This window comes from Egretta garzetta, unplaced genomic scaffold, assembly GCF_000687185.1.
Source record: "Egretta garzetta isolate BGI_Z169 unplaced genomic scaffold, ASM68718v1 scaffold14, whole genome shotgun sequence".
NCBI lineage: Eukaryota > Metazoa > Chordata > Aves > Pelecaniformes > Ardeidae > Egretta > Egretta garzetta.
Window position 1 is genome coordinate 6,669,592 of NW_009259588.1, and position 8,861 is coordinate 6,678,452.

An 8,861-nucleotide genomic window follows, 5' to 3' on the forward strand; every position below is an offset into this window, starting at 1 on the left:
ACGACACGACACGACACGTACCCCCAACCCTATATTGTTTAAGGGGGGAAAGAAGAGACAGCTAGCAAAGCGTGCCGTCCTTCAGAAATGGCAGGGAATGCTGGTTTAAGGGATGCATGAAAATCGGTTGCTCAGCCAAGGCTGGTCTGTCTCTCTAAGGGAGGAAATAAAACTGTGCTGGAAGCCAGGGAATGCTCTGAAGCAGCCTCTGCGAGAGTCAGAAGAGGGTGATTTTATTTAAGATGCCATATTGCATTTCGCTGTGGAGAACTGCAAAGTGATTTAGAGCAGGAGCCTGCATCCCACTCCCTTTTTCTGAATTAGTTTTATTTATCCGGATCCTCAGCATATGCTTGAGTTGCTTTGTAGAAAGTACCTTCCACTTCATTCAGACCAAAGAGGCTCTGACTCATACCGTCACTGAACTACAAGACAGGCAGGGCTGAACCACGCATGTTTGGGTACTAACTCCCTCTGGATTCCTCTCTTACTTCTCTCAACACAGGTCTCTGCAGTGCCATAAACCGCAGTGATGGGCAAATAACAAACATGGATGCAAAATGGAGACCGGAGAGAATGTCCTCCTTGCGGGCTGGATCAGCCTGGTCTTCAAGTCTTAGAAGAAAAGACGAAACACCAAATTACCAAGCCAGGTACAACTTGGAGAAATAAATTATGGAAGCTGTGAAATGGGAGGAATACGGCCAAAGGAGAGCGGGCTGCTATGCTTCCATGCAACCTGACGGTGGTCCCATAAGGAGCCGTTCACTCTGTGCTTTGGCATTGGGAAGGGAGGTAGAGCACAGAGAAGGCCTCTCCCCACCCCAAGGACATGGCAAAAAATGTTGCATAAATATGAAAGGCCATTACGTACCAGCTCTATGGAGCTGGATGCTGCGGGGTCACGGGCCTCAGGAGGGCCTCAGACGTGCGCTCCCTGCAACGTGGCCATCCAGACCAGGCTGCAGCTTGCATCAATTCACCACACCAATAAGCTCCAAGGAAGCAGCTTTCTAGTGCAGGTATATCTCCTATGTGTCCGTTATATATTAGCGTTAGATTTTTGGCATTGAATCTAGCATTAGAGTCTAGATGCAGAGTACCCTAGGACTCAGCCTGACGTTACGCAGATCAGCAAAGTTGCCCCTTCCATAAATGACTATAGTGACTTCACCGTAATTGCTGAAGAACGTAATAACAACACTGTAAGCTGCAGTGCTCTTGATTTACAGTTGATACCGTAATACGGGCTAGCTTTATGAAACATAAGCATCTTTTACCACAGCACCTTCTGCATCTTTACTTCAGGTTCACTATGAAATCCAACATCGTTTTCCATTTTAGGGGTGGTCGGGGGACAGAGGCAGCAACAGGCCAGGATGTCTGGACAAACGTGCCACTCAGCACTATGAGACAGTGAATCTACAGCAGCAAAGCAGACAGCAAAATTGTCTTCACCCAGCTAATGCAAGGTTCATTGATTTAATAAAAGGAACCAAGGGAGAGAGACGGAGAAGAGAGATTACTGAAAATCAAGCGAAAGCCCCAGAGAAGCTGCAACCCTGTCGTCGGGGCTCAGTTCTGAGTACGCGGCATCCTCCTGTCTGCCACCTTTTTTAGTCCAGTTGTAGAGACTGTTACCTCAGGAGAAAGGAATCTTTCCTTCTCAAACGTTCACCTTGCCAAGAGGTGTGGCACATGCAGAGAAAGAGAAGCCACATTCATGCTGAAGCAAGCTTTGGGCAACTTTCCCTTCTGCAGCAGGCTCATGTAAGAGGCTTGTGTATTCCTCCGCTCTGTGGGTATGGTGTTTGCCACAGGACCCACAGCTCTAGGCTTTTAAATCTTTGTCTGTGTTTCTGCTTCAGAGTCAGAAAGAGACCCCCAAAATGTAAGTCCATTGTAAGACAAAGCAATGCTGTTTTCCTGAGCCAGCAGGCAGCCTTAACCCACAGCTTTGGGAAGTGCCACAACTGCTGCCTGCCACGTCAGGTTCATAAGCCATTCCTCACCTCCGTTTGGACTTGATATATGTTGGTTGCATTAACAGATGAGAGATGAGGGGACTGTGCCTCCACGGACGTTGCCTGACATGCAGGATATACCGCCATGTCACAAGTCGTCCTTGTGCCTCTGCAGCTCCCCTGCTGAGGGCCTGCACTGGGGCTCAGTACCTTCAAAGAACACCACAAAATACGGAGGTGCTGGTGAAGGCAGAGGGGGTGGGAAACAGCACCTGAAGGTGACTTTTGCTGAACGGCCGGGACAGAGGTCCCTCAGTGCCTATTAAGGCAGTGCAGCCTATTGACCCGCAGGTGCAGACCTAAGCCAGAAGAGAATGTAATTTGCTGTGGAAAGTAGACGTGATTTTACCTGCCACCAGGATAGTTCAGACAACAGGAATACAGAGAATCAACTTGGCACTGAAGCGGCCAGGTCCCGCTCAAGGGCTACCCCAAATACCTGCGGTGCACTCTCACAGCAGCTAAGAGCCACCCCGAACCCCAATCACCTTGCCAGCTCTGAGGAGGGCAGATAGCAAGGGGCGTGTACGCGAAAGAGGCAGCAAACTTCCAAAAAAACCCTCTTCCATTGCAGACCTTCCTGCCCCTGGGGAGAGAAAGAGCGCAGCGACAGATGCCCGTCAGCTGGGTGAGCGCAGCACAGACAGGGGCTCCGACACCCCGGTGGTGAGCTGGATGCAAGAACCCACATCGACTCAAGCTTATTTTTATTTACTGCTGGTGATATGCTGAAACTGAGATGACTCCCAGCTGAATACAGTCTTGACCAAAAGATATTCATCAATTTGACATGCAAGATGTGCACTGTCTAGGAGAAACTGTCTTTCAATCCACTAGTTGTAATCCGTCATCTACACTGCATGTTTTATACAATTAATATTATCTACGAAAAATGGGAGAATGGGAAGAGGCATAAGAAGTTAAATTTTTTTTTTTTTTTTAAACATCCACATGCAGGGAAATCCAGTGATTGACGATGCATTGAGTGTGAAAGGTAATTTCACAATTATTGATCATTACAGCCTAAGTCTTCAATTTGTCATAAAATGACATTGTTGGTCTCATTACAGCCTCTAGTGGACAGTAGTAATCCACTTCACAGACCTGTCATATAGTTTGCTCAAATGACAAGCGTTATCAAGGTGGAGGTTACTCCCAGAGAGGACGAGCATACAGTCATTCTTAACCCCTGGCAAACGGGATTTCTGCATACAGCCTAAGGTTTGTTGTCATTGCTCGTAAGGTGCCTTGCTTTACGCTCCAGGTATTAACACTGACTTGTAAATAAACAGAGCGCTTCTGCTATTCATTTCGGTTTCAGACAGCTTTCATAAAAACTAAATTCATCTCAAATATTTTTATAACAGAAAATATTGGTTGCCATGTTTTTGGCTTAAGTAAGCTGGTTTTATTCCAACTCAGAATCTGCCGACTGTCCAATCCACCTCCTATCTATTTATAGCCCTCTCGCATTCAGATAATTTTTGCTAATGCAGTTATTTTCATTATTATTTCAGACATATGCAGCTGATTTAAGGTACTTTAACAGCTTTAACAAATGAGAAACTATAATTTGGATTACAGCTGGCTAATTAAGGTACACTTTCCTCAGGGAAGTTAAAAATGTACACGAGCTGAACAATAATGTTTTTGGAATGTATTCTTTAACTTGAAGTGCCACTTGTGTGAGCATAATAAAATATGACTAACGCCTTTATTTTTTTGTGTATTCACTTAGAAAAGAGTGTCTCTCCTGTCAGAACAGGGATGTTGATGATGTTCTCCAGAACTCCGTGATTGTTTTCAGATGGAAGGAAATTAGATTGGTAGACACAGAGAGCCAATGCTGTCTCTTTAAAGCCACAAGTATCTCATGCAAATTAACATTTACTGAAATGAGAGCAAAGCATTCACGAAGGCTAAGCAAGTACGTAGTACTATACTGTGACTCAAAGAGAAAAACCTTATGGTCTAAAATGCTGATGTCCTGCAAGTGAATTCAAAGGAAAGGCTGCCGTTAATTTCTTTATTTTACCACATTGTGGCTAGGTATGGGTTGTAGGGTCGCTGAACAAATCATTATTTGTCATGCCTTATCATATAGGCAATGGGATATTCAGGTAAAAATTTGTTTACCTTATCATTGCCTTGAGTTTTTAAAAGCAGATATCGAGTTCCTCTTTAAATAACAATAGCTTCAATAGCTTTAAAATAACAATAGGTCCTTAGAAAGATGCAGATCTGAAATAAGTCGCTTTTGTTGTTGCTGTTGCTTTTTTTAAACAGGGAAAGCAATTCATCAAGGGATTAAAAAAAACAATGAATCCTCTGAAGTCTTAAAATCAAGACTGACTTAGTCTTTTGAATAAGCTGTCAGTCAGTCCCAGGTCACTGATGGGGAAGGAAGACCAGCTAACCTACCAGTGACTGCACCAGGATGGACCATGGCCACAGCCAGCCCCATAAGCTGTCCCAGAAGTGACCAGTGGAAAACAAAAGTGCTCAGCCCTTCTTCTCTAGAGGTGCTGAATTGGTCTAGGCACCTCTCAAGTGATAACTATTACGACCTGTTAGGTGCTTTACGGCCTGTGGACTTAAGCTGTTTTGAGGTCTCTATTCATGTCCTGGTCCCCACATACCTCCTCTGACACCGCAGTTACCCCTATGGCTGGTCCGAGCAGAAGGGCCAAGCACAAACAGAAAATAAACTGATGTCTTATTCCTAGAAGTAATCGCTTCATATTGGGGTTAAAGAATGCCAGCAGGGCACAGAGGGGAAGTTCTACTCTCTGGAAAATACTTGGTTTCCAGGGATGTCAAGGCAGTGCTGTTAACGAGGATTAACATTCAGCCAAAATGATGGTGCAGACCTACGGAGAATTCACCAGCCGCTTCCTGGGAGAGGGCTCTCGGCTGCTAACAGGGAGCAGCTGGAGGCCACAAGCCTTTGTAAGAGACACGTATTGTCCCTTTAAATCATACCTGGTACAGAGACTTATCTGGGAGTTCACTTGCCAGCATTTTTTTTCTGTCTGTTAAGGGCGTTATGGTCTAGACAGATTAGATTAGCATCTGTCATGTAAACACTTAGGGTTGGGAAATAACTCTGGACCTTTCTTAAAGCGTCTTACTCGCATCTAAGGCAGCGTGGTTTCTAAAGCCTGTTACAATCTCTCTGATCAATGCTATGCGTCTTTTGGTAAGTGCAATGAGTTTTTAGGGGAGGAGGGGAACAGGCTAGAATGGGCTTGCTTACCTGTTTGAACAGACCTAGGAATTGAAAACATGGATTTTTGACTCCTAAGTCCTTTAATGGCCTCAACTGAGGTGTTCTGGTCTATTGAACAAATCCTTCCTACCTCATGGATCATTGACCTAACAGACCTTCAGAGCCAATGATGTGCTCAATCCTGCTGCCAAAGCCTGCACGTTTTGTTCACGCGCTAAAAATCTTTATCTTTTGTTGAGAAAAGGTGCAACATATGAATAACGGCTACTTTCTACCCTCACTGTCTCTGCCTCTTCACAAAATACAATACACATGGGCTGTGGCCCCAAAGCTCTCACACAAATTCAGAATTGAAGTTTACTGAATTCAGCCAATACTGGTAAATCTGGGCTCATGCCTTGGTTTCAAGATAAAGGTAAGTGCAAGTTGCCTTATGTCCAAGACCAGAGCTATTTTGTATCTATATTTTCACCATACTGTCAAGAATAAAACTAATAGCTAATACAGTATTAACCAGAAATATAGTAACGGTCCTGAAAACAGTCCTTTTCTTTTACACAGAAAAGAGCTATCTTTGTTTTCAAAAGGTATTGCATGCCACAAAACTGCAGTCACTTGCAGCATGGGAATGGCAACTTTGAACAGTGCGTAAGCATCAAACAAAAATTTAAGTGGAATAATTTTGTCATGAAGGAATTGCTCTATCCCCTTAGATTTGATCCATAGTCATGGTCAATTGGAAAATCCTCAGGCAGAGATGGACTGCAAGCATGACAGTGAATTGCCTGGAGGGTAAGAAGTCCTCAGCCTACCAGGCTTTGACCAACAACCCAGGTGAGCATGGAAAACATTTACCTTCCATCTGGTTACAAAGTGAGGGGGTATTTTTCCTGTTTCTTCTGCAAGGTCACAGGGATATGTCTGAAGAACCCTGATACTCCATAGTTTAAAAAAACACATCCTGGGAAGAGTGACAGGAAGCCTGAGGTAGGATATTATTTTAAATCAGAATTATTTCTGCTTGTGCAGACCATTTCATAACTAGACTGACATCGCTTTGACTGCTTGTTGCACAGAGGCAGCATCTTTCCCTCAGAGATTTTCCAGATCCTTATGTTCTCTCTTTACCCTTCAGCAGAGGCCCTTCTACTAAAGGCAGTAGTTTTTCCCATCTTGGCTGAAATGTCGTATCATGTCTCTCTCCTTCTCCCTGCCCACTTTTTCCCCAGGAGAGCTCCCATTTATACTTGTCTTCCTACCTCAGATCTGCTCTCACATTGTCCTCATATAGTATTACTTATTTATTTATACTTAAGGTAATGAAAGATACCTATTCAAAGCTCTAAAAGGCCTGGCACATAGCAAGTACTAGGAAAACACAACAGCGTGAAAGCAGTTTTCTCAAAAGGAACTTAGCTGGGCATCTAAGCACACCAGAAACACCTGCCTGCTGAAAGCACATCTTCAGCCTTCTCCCAAAGCGTGTGTCTTTTGCCACAGGGCCTCTCCAAAACCAGTAATATTCAAACCCTTCTGAGGTGTACGTTCTAGCACAGGGAGAGACTCGCTCTTGCATGGATTGTTCTGCCATGGGGTCACGGCACTCAAGAGAGTGGAGTGGACACCTGGAGACAGGACCAACTCATGGCAAGCTTGATTTTTAACAGTTTATACTCTCATTTTCTTTGCGCAAAGATGTAAGAATGGCCACCCAGTGGCTGTAGGACAACAGCAGTCATAAGCAGACACTTAAGGAGAGGTGGGCATTATACACTACTTCCTCCATGTACTCTCCAGCCTCCCACTATTTTCAGTTCAAGGGACTTCCTGAGCAGGATGTGGTTTCTGCCTATTTAGGAACCCTCAGCAGATTCATCTCCCAAGCCTTGTACTGTGTCTCCCCCTCAGCATGCGTAAACTTTAAGCATCCACAGCCTCCTACATCATGCTGCACAGGTCGAGTCCCTGATGGCAAGAAGAATTGCCTCACCCTGCCTGCTTCATTCAGTGCTCCCAGCTCTTGCACCGAGACAGAGAATGGCCAGTCCCTCCCCATACTCTTCGTGCTACCCAGAACTTGGCCTACATCTATCATATTCCCCCTACATTATCCTTCTTCCAAGCTGGAAAGGCTGCTACACAAACCGATCTGTTAAAGACTTCACTGCTTCTGTGACAATTCTAACCTGGTTTTGAGTCCCTCCGTCTTGGTCTTAGTCCTGTGACATCCTCACTCCCTCCGTTCTTCTGCCTGTAGAATAGGGAGAGTAAAAATTATCCTTTTCTCTCGCGGAACGGTGGCAACACAGTCAAGTACAAGTATTATTATTATTAAAGCAATACAGAATACTCTCTTCTCCCAAGGCTTAGCCAAGGACTCTGAAAAGCAACAATTCCACATATCAAGGACGAGAGAAAACAGTATTAATATAAACAAAAATAAACCCGTGATTCTCTCGACGTTTTTTTCATACTCGTTTAGCAACACAGACGGACTAAAACCCTTCCCATCTCATAAACTATCTCTGTCAACCAACCCACTCTGGTGTTAAAAATCTGAAGTGATAGGACATCTCCCGCCAACCTCAGATTATTTCACACACTTACGTGCATAACAGGTCTGAAAAATATGACATGCTGCAAAAGTGGAATTACCAGATGGGTTTCTATTTAATCTTGTCTCTCCCCTTTCCACGCTATATCTCATTTCTTAGGACATAAATATTAAGTCATTTCTCTCCCTCATTTGGCCCATAGGTGTGTAAACTTGGTGTCTGATTTAAGGTGTACAGGTTGTCCCATTGCCTTAATGGTTCTGAATCATACATGTAAAGTTAGCTATGTGCTTGAGGGTATGTCTCTGTGAACAAGTTACAGTGAGGCAGGCAAGGGTGTGGATTTACAGGACACCAGCTACTCTGCAATAACTGCATGGATGAACACCCTTTACCTGCTGGTAAGTGCAAAGCGGGTTAACCCCGAGAGAGGCCCAGCCAAGATCCCCTCTGCCTCCCCACAACTGCTTTTGCTGCTGTTCTCTGAATACTGCTCCTTTGGCCACACTGTCCCCAGCAGTAACACTGCGCCCAGAAGTAAACACGATGGATGCACACAGAGGCACTGCCACCTCCCTCACCTCCAACATGATCCACCTCCAGACACAGCTCAAATCATATGGTTATTTTAATGCACCCCTATAATCTTGCAAACTGAAGTAATATTTAAGAGACCTTGTCTCCCTCGCTGCATTCCGGCTTCAGCCCTTTTTTTATGTTTATACAGTAGGATATATTCTTTGCAGAGTCTTCACTGTTTATCACACACGGGGGGGGGAGTGGGGTGGCAGAGCAGGTAGGGTGGGAAATGGCAAGCAATTCCTCAAATAATTCTCATCGTCAAACCATGTGCCCAGTGTGGGAGGAAGGGCAGCGGGGACAGAGCTTGCGAGCACCCTATACCACCGTATACCAGTGGCTGCTGTCCCAAAGATACTTCTGAGAGCCCGTAGGTATTGTTACAAGATGCATATACTTCACAGGGTCCTGCGCCGAGTTTATCAGCTGTACAGAAATTCCTGCATAGTTTATAATCTGGGCAAGCATCCCAGC